The 8,840-nt window shown below is 42.8% G+C and overlaps 1 long non-coding RNA gene across 1 annotated transcript; it reads right to left on the bottom strand.

Moving 5' to 3' along the window:
* Window positions 1-966: 966 nt before the first annotated feature.
* LOC133388587 (uncharacterized) lies at window positions 967-6,476 on the bottom strand. The gene is made up of 3 exons (XR_009763867.1): window positions 6,272-6,476; window positions 5,956-6,108; window positions 967-2,600 (listed from the first exon to the last, which is right to left on the bottom strand). It is a non-coding gene; the product is annotated as an uncharacterized LOC133388587 (long non-coding RNA).
* Window positions 6,477-8,840: the final 2,364 nt, after the last annotated feature.

An 8,840-nucleotide genomic window follows, 5' to 3' on the forward strand; every position in this document is an offset into this window, starting at 1 on the left:
GGCTGAGTCCCTCTCAGAGCACATCAGGCAACCTCCCTGTGCAGGGAGGAGAGCATGTTTCGGGAAGGATCCAGGCTCAGGTGATGCAGCGTCTGGTGCCACTGCATGCAGGACGTCCTGGCTGGGGCCGCTGCCGTTGGCCCGCCATTCCAGGCCAGTCCCTCTTGCCTTCCCAACAGCTGCTCTGAGGCCTCTCTGGGCAACCTTCTGCCAGGGGGGCCACCAGCTTCTCCTTTTCCGTGGCTTCCCCTTTGAAGCCCCAGCTTGCCACCTGCAGGGTCCCTCTGCTTCCTGGCTGCTTCTTTTTAGAATGCTGATGGCATTGGAAAGAGTGTGCCCATGAGGGTCAGGATGTTGGGGGTCCCCCTTGCCAGCGGCAGGAGGGCATGTTGGGAGGAGAGGGAGTCTGCAGACTCTGCCCGAGGGTTGCTGCACCTCAGGTGCCTCCTGGACCTGGCCAGGCATGGAAATTTGCCAGAACTGAATTCAGCATGTCAAACGGGCGCTCACTGGCCCACTTGGAGCCAGGCACTGCTGCATCTGACACCCACCCCCGCCTCCCGGTCTGCTTCCAATGTTTGCCCCTGCTTAACACTCCAGCCTCTGAGCAGGGGCAATTTCAAGGAGCCACTGATCTGGAAGAGCTGTGCCACATGAGTGCCTCCAGTGCCCCCCCCCCCGGGACACAAGAGAACGAGAGAGCGCAAAAGAGGCGATGCTTCTCGAAGGGGGTGCCCTTGATGGCAAGCACTTACTGCTCCTTCCTATTGACTGGACACTTCACTGGCTGGCCGTGAAAGAGGAGAAGATCTTCCCAAGTGGGACACAAATGGTAGCCTATGGAGAGCTTGGAGGCGTTTCCTGGCTGGTGTTGTAAGAAACTGGGCCATGCCTTTCTCTGGTTGGTAAGGAGAAGCCAGACAGCAGTTTAGAAGAAAAATATAAATGTTTATTGAAAGGCACTCACAGAGACAAACAGCTATGTGGGTGCGGTCAACAATAATATGCTATAGCAATAATGGCGTTTTCTAGCAGACCAATTATCTTTATTACCCTACCCACATTATGGCTTCTTCTTATTTACACTTAATACTTGGATCATAACGCTGAATCATTGTCATATCCATCATAGTAAATACCTTACTGATGTAATCCTGATTGGGAGGCCATTGTGGACATATGCATGCTTGGTGTGAAACTTGAAACTTGTAATAATGATAGAAACACAAACCAACCAAACTTCCCAGCTGGATTCATTTCTACACCCATAGTACAGCCTAACTATACAATAACAGGAACATTAAACATTAAACAGTAAACAGGGTAAGATACGATCAGAAACATAGGCAATCACAGTACATCAAAAGAATAAAATACAACTGTAGCATCTTCTCTGGAAACCTTGGGGGGGGGGGAAAGGCATGGAGACTTTATTTCTCCAAACCTGCCTCCCATCGAGTGACTGTTGAAATGCCTTTTCTTCAACTGGCATGGGCTGAAACTATAACAGCCTTGGAATCCTTCATTGATATGTGTGAGGAGTTCTCCCAACAAACACTCTTGATTAAGCTGCTCTTGGAAAGTCGCCAAGCCTGATTCCAGCATGTCAGGGCAGGAAGTCCTCCACATCCTCCAAGCTTTGTCCAAATCGTCTGGAATTCTCCTGTAGCCCTTACTTGGGAAATCAAACCTGAATCAATGCTGTCCTCTTATCGAAAAGCCTTCCTCTCTTAACATTTTGGCAATATCTGCATCTGTTCCATCAGGAGGATACTTTGCAGAACCTGGGAAGGAATCAAAGGCTTTTAATTTAAAGTTAGTGAGTTCCTCACATATTTCCAATGTCTCTTTCTGCTCTATCTCAGAATATTTTCAGCCAGTCTCACTAGATTCTCTTCAGGCAATTTGTGTAATGGAAACAAAGCATCAGGGTCCCACGGTTGGGAGAGCATCTGCTGGATGTAATGTCCTTTTCACACGTGCTGCGTGTATCCAGGCCTCCTTTTTCTTTGCTTTAACTGCTATATTGGTGAATACAAGAACTGGAAAAGGTTGAACTCAAGAAATTACTACTTCTCACACATAATTCCCCCCCATTTGGTCATAACAAGGAACATCAGTGGGAAAAGACTGTGCTTCTTTAACCCTAGACTGATTACAATGCTATTCATAAAGTTCACTGAATATAATACAATACATAATATATATATAACTTTGATACCTTTCCCTGAGTAACTTTTTCCTTTGGCCTCAGAGATTTACATATCCATTTGGTCATGATTAAAGACAAACCCTATTTCAAACACTCTTTTATAGTTGATCTGGGTGAAATTTTGATTGAGTAGACTGATCAAAGCAATGAACATCTGTTTGAGTAGATTTACCATGACCCACAAAATCAGTTTGAGTTGCACCAGAAACATTGACAATATAAGGAAATGGAGAGGCCTGTTTGGACCAAGGGGTGGGGGATGACTTTAGAATACTGTCGTTGGTGCGAATTCCAGTTGTGCCTAGACCCTCTGAAGTGGATTCCTTGGTAGATGAGGACACAGCACTTTGGAGACTGCAAGGTCGATCCATGATATCACTGAGGTGACCTTTATTCACACAAAAAAAGAAAACCAGGGTGTATGGGCATCTGTAACATTCCCTCAAATTATAAGACTCAATATAGAACCAATCATTGTTTCGAATGAGGTATGGGAACATGTGTATGATTCGTGCATGTTCTCACGTAAACAACCAAACACTAAGTTGCAATGTTATTTTGCCATTGAATTTTGCACATGTCTGTACATACCGTACAACTATATATGCCTACCTACCCCCCTTTTTCCATGGCAAAACAGCATAGTCATAGGAGACATACATATACATGAAAAGACTAATATCAATTTAAAGCCAATATTCATGCTAATTTGCCACCTGCCAGATGGCCAAACACCACCATTTCCCCCTTACCACTGAATATATTTGGCGAGGATATCAACACTGGGACAATCCTAGGAGAGGATGCTGTCCCCCGTTTGTGCACTCATACCGATTGCAAGGAAATTGCTGCAAGACTCTGTACAGCCAAACAGCTTGGCCTTCAGTATTTGAAGACAGATCTTGACTGGAAGAGAAGGAGGGGTGAAACCCTCCTGCACCCTTGTGTCTGCACTTTTCGCAACCTTGTACACAGAATTAAAAGAAAGGAGAAAAACAACTTTAAAGAACTTAATTCTCTGCCCAGGAATTAAGGAACCGCAGTACCAGAAAACAAAACAAATTAAAGAAGAAAAAAATCCTTCTTCAGAAGATAAGCATACCAAAAATAAGAAAAAAAGGCTCGTTCGTTTGCTGTCTCCCTTTTAGTCAATTTGTTTGCAAATAAAATATTTCTTAAACCTTTCAAACCTTTGTTATCTGCAAAGTAAGATAAGCAGAAAACAGTCAACTTGGCTCCCCAGCCTTCTCCACACACCTTCTTCTTCATAGGGAATGTTTTAACACAGTTCCTTGGTCTCTAACTCTATCCATCTTTACACATGCTCTCACCTTCAGCTACCTTTCTTAAATCACCTAAGCAAACCTATGTTTTGTTCACGCATCAGACAGCAGGACACTCTTTAACAGTACAGCAGCAAAAGGAGCTCCAAAAAGTTTGTAAAAATCAAAAGATAAACAAGGACAAATGAGCAAAACAAAATACTTCAAAAACTATGCCTCCTTCCCAAAATGCCGAAGAACAGAAAGGTGGAGGGAAAATTCCCCCTACACCAGTGTAAAGACGAGTAGACATTTGTCAAACAAGACAGACAAACGAAAAACCCTTAATAAAAACAGATTCATGTCAGAGAATTGGAGGAAAGAATAGGAATTATGACTTCTGTATGGCTTCTGTTTCATCCTATAATCGAAAAGTTAAATGGGATAAAAGCATGAGATAAAGGTTAGACTTCTAACCATGTACAAAATGCATAGAGAAAACGCTTTCCCCTTGCAGGTGCCAGCAGAAAGTCTTGGGTCAGTCGAGGGCTGGATTCCTGTAATTTAAATTATAATTAACATGCTCAGAAACAAATGCAACCATACAACAAACTAAAAGACATGGTAGAATAATGTCAGGCTGTTTTCTAACAGGCTGTGGGGGGACAGCGGCTGTGTTTCCCTTTTGGCTGTTTATCTTCAAGTTGGGGAAAGGAAGGAGGGGTAAAGGAAGGAGGAAAAGGGGGGATTGAAATGTTGTTGAAAGGAATGTTCCTTCGCCAGCCTTTCTGCTAGCTTTTTGAAACTAGCTCCATCAATAATAATAATTTTACCTCTTTAAATGGCATAGGAAACATTTCTCCAGTATCTGGCTATTACTGCTAAATGAATGAGTGAAAAAACCCTTATCTCAGACTATCTAGCCTGCACTAATATGAGCTAATCTTCATCTGGGACAGGCTCCAAAAGTACATCAAAATCATCTGGGTTTCGATAAAGCCAATGAAGAATACAGGGACGTTGTCGTGAAAGAACTGGATATACGTCCCCCTGGTCATAATGCAAAGTAGACCATCCTGCCCGAAACTCCCAAATGGCATGATCCCTAAACACTACTCTCCATACAGAAGTTTGGTTCCAATAAAACTTGACAGTTATGGAATGTAATTCACTGTATTTTTTACAGAACCATATTGCCTTGCCAATGATATTAGGATGTAGGGCATGAAGCCGTGGCCATCCATACTTATAAGGTTGATAATCAAATTGCTGGGGATCCAAATGCTGAGTAAAAAATGAAATTACTTCTTTCATGCTACCTGAGCCTAATATAATATCTTTTAATGATTCCTGTGGACTGTCCTCTCTCTTCACATTGCTGGACTTTGTTTCTTCCATTCTCTCCTATTCTGAGTGAGCAACTGAATATAACTGAAGCTATGTAAAAAAAAGCTCTGATCTGAAACCAGGTCTCTCCCCAGTGCTGTCCTTGCAGTCCCTTGTTCCTTGAGGGCATGTGGGAGCTCTAATCTCCCTTCAAAGCACACATGTTTATCTCGCCCCTTGAGTTTTCACTCCAGCCTGGACAACACTTTTGCAAAAACAGTCTGATATCATGAAGCAGCCTGGTTGATTAACAAAGGCAGTAGCTATAGCCTTTTATTTCTCTCTTATTTTGTTGTGCAAATTTCTGTGCTCCTTCTGATAGATGAACATAGAAAGCATCTGGAAACCATATAGTTTTTTCATCAGGCACCTGAACAGTGTGGGATGTTTTGCTTTTCAATTTACCGGTTTTCTTAATTTCTTTGAGCGCTCTAAAAAAAAGGTCTCTTTTGCCTTTGCAAAAATTTGCCAATGGCCAGCCTGCACACGATCGTTATTCCAATCTGGATCGTGGGCAGGCCAGGGAGTAAAACACAGAGGGAAACATTGGCTGAGGGAAAAATCTCATCAGCCAAGGCTGCCCAGTTTTTTGTTTAGCCACGGCTTAAGAGCTTTCAATCTGCAGAAATCAAATGTCCCCTATTTTTTCCAAATCTGTTGCCTGCATCATTCAGAAAACGCTTCCAGTTGTAACATAGAAATACAAGCTGCTTTTCTTTTACTCTTTCCCGGCTGAACCCGGTAATTTTCCTTGTCCCATGCCTGTCATTATTCTTTAACGGAGTCCCTTCTGGTACTTTACTCTGGAACCCATTTCCTTCCCCAACCTTGTATGGCATTGACGCCCCTTGGAATTTCCACCTTTTTGCGGGGGGGGGTAGTCCTAGTGACAATCCAAGACCCCTTCCTTATCCCTGGGACAAGAGAGGCACTTCTTACTAAGCAGCCAAACACAAAGACATCAGGCACTCAGGCACACCACACATTCACAACAAAGCAATTTTTTTTTACCAGGGGACAAAAATAAAATAAAAAATACTTTAATTCTAAACTGCTGTGAAAATAACTCCGACCACTTTATAGCCTTTTACTTACCCCTCAGAGTCAATGGAAAACGCCACCTGTGAGACTCAAAGGATCTCTCCATGCCGGCTGGCGGCGGTCCAAGGCCACCTTGGGCAGTCCTGGCAAGCGAGGGGTGCCTTCGTGGTTGCCATTTTGTTGTAAGAAACTGAGCCGTGCCTCGCTCTGGTCGGTAAGGAGAAGCCAGACAGCAGTTCAGAAGAAAAATATAAATGTTTATTAAAAAGGCACTCACAGAGACAAACAGCTATGTGGGTGCAGTCAACAACCCCACTGTCTTTGTCGCTGATTTTTATACCCTCCAGTAAACAATTTACAGGAAGCTTACAGTAAAAGGTAAAGGTGTCCCCGCACTTATAGTGCGAGTCATTTCTGACTCTTAGGGTGATATCTTGCGACGTTTACTAGGCAGACCGTATATATGGGGTGGGATTGCCAGCTCCTTCCCCGGCCTTTCTTTACCCCCCAGCATATGCCGGGTACTCATTTTACCGACCACGGATGGATGGATGGAAGGCTGAGTGGACCTCGACCCCTTTTACCGGAGATTCGACTTCCTCCTTCCGTTGGAATCGAACTCCGGCCGTGAGCAGAGCTTCGGCTGCGTTACTGCCTCTTACCACTCTGCGCCACGGAGGGTCTAATAAGCTTACAGTAGGAACTCCAAATAAGGTAATACTACAGATCAGTAGGCATGGCACACATCCGGACTTTCCCAGATCCATCCCTGAGCCATACTTCCAGTCATGCCCTTGAACATGTCCCGAACGCTTTCTGGGTGCGTCATCAGCATGCATTGCTATGATGGTGGATATAGAACATCCGTTGTAAGATGGAGGTGCTTAGTGAAAACAGTAGATAATCCCCAAGGATGGCCCTCAAGGAGGCGCTTTAGTGTGTTAAAGGAATTAACCCTTAACACTGGGGAGTGAAGTGGAGGGGGACTTTATTTTATTTTATTTATTTATTTATTATTAGATTTATATCCCGCCCTTTCTCCCAGCAGGAACCCAGGGTGGCAAATAAAAGCACTAAAACACTCTAAAACTTCATAAAAACAGACTGTAAAATATATTACAACCGTTTAAAACATATTAAAACAAAACATCTTTTTTTGAAAGAAAAGCTTTAAAAATATATTAAAAAGCAATTCCAGCCCAGACACAGACTGGGATACAATTGGCACGTGGCTAGCACTTGAGCAGGCTGGTGGAGGAAAGGGTGCAGGGTGGGGCGGGGCAGGAATGTGGCTGTCTTGGCTCTTAGGAAAGTCCTCCGGATTTTTGCCTTCCAAACCCTCCCATCAAGGGGGGGGCAGGGGGAGCGGGCAAGATCACAGACAGCGGCAAAGGCACAGGCGGCTTTTTTTGCAAGGAATGCACGTTCGCTGCCTCTCGCTTTAAAACAGGTTTTCTTTGCTGGGAGTCGCAGCTTCCGTTAAGCTTGGATGGCTTTAAAAGAAGATTAGACCAATTCATGGAGGACAGGGCTATCAATGGCTACTAGCCATGATGGCTGTGCTCTGCCACCCTAGTCAGAGGCAGCATGCTTCTGAAAACTAGTTGCCGGAAGCCTCAGGAGGGGAGAGTGTTCTTGCACTCGGGTCCTGCTTGCGGGCTTCCCCCAGGCACCTGGTTGGCCACTGTGAGGACAGGATGCTGGACTAGATGGGCCACTGGCCTGATCCAGCAGGCTCTTCTTTTTTTTTTCAATTAATTTTTATTCAAATTTTCAAAACCAAAACAATACAAAAAGAAAAAACACAAATCAATAACTAACACAACAAGAAAAGAAAAAAAATATAAAAATATTGACTTCTGATTTGTCATAGTTCAGCTATAAATCTATAATATATAACAAGCCTGTCTCTTAATAGATTATAAAATCACCTTCCTCCAGCGGTTATCTTAATTGGTTTCAAATCTCATTAACATATCATTTTATTCTTCCACAAAAAGTCAAAGAGAAGTTTCCAATCCTTGAGATATATGTCCATCAATTTTTTTTTCTAGATAAACATGTCAATTAATCCAACTCATCAAGTCTACTAAGTCCAGTAATTTCAAATCGCTCTTCTTCCATTATCCATATTGGTTCCATCTTCCATTTTCCATCTTTACGCACCCAATAATCTTGCTGTCATAGTCATATAATAAGAGTCTGATAGGAATTTCCTTTATCACAGATATTTTCTTGCCATCAATTCCGAACGTATCACTGAAGTATTGTTGCAAAGCCGCATCTCTGTTCCTCTTTTTTACATGATACACTAGCACATCTCTTGAAGATTTTTCCATTGACACAAAACAGGGATTAAATCTGTTAACTTTCTCCATTTCAAGTTCCATCAAATCCTTCCAGTCCAGGAATTTTTTTGAACCAATAATATCTTTATCTCCAATCTCTTCAATTCCTTCAGGGACAGCGCTGAGTTCCAAACCGTAATATTTATCTCCAGGATCCATCACATCCAGGAAATCCAAATCTTTTTCCATGTCCATATTTAATCCAATCTCCATAGTTTGAACCTTGCCTTTAATTTCTCTTTCATCCTTTTTTGGTTTTCCAGATCTATCTTTATTCTCCTTTCTCATAGAATCCTGAATTTCTTTCAGCTCCTGTCTCATTTCGTCAAATTCAATTCTCAACGCTTGACTATTATTTCTCAGTTCTTGTTTTATTGACTTAATCCCATTCATTATTTTCTGAAACATGTCTAAAGATAAAGTCCCTTCTTGTACATCCATGATCTTCTTAATTGTCATTCTTAAAGCCAAAGGAACAAAACTCCTTCAATTTTCAATGTCCCAAGCAAAGAGCAGTTTATTTCTTTATCCAGTTACAAAGGAGTTAATCTTTCAAACCAACTGACGTCACACTCTAGACAGCCCTTATCT

Source organism: Rhineura floridana, chromosome 7, assembly GCF_030035675.1.
Source record: "Rhineura floridana isolate rRhiFlo1 chromosome 7, rRhiFlo1.hap2, whole genome shotgun sequence".
Lineage (NCBI taxonomy): Eukaryota > Metazoa > Chordata > Lepidosauria > Squamata > Rhineuridae > Rhineura > Rhineura floridana.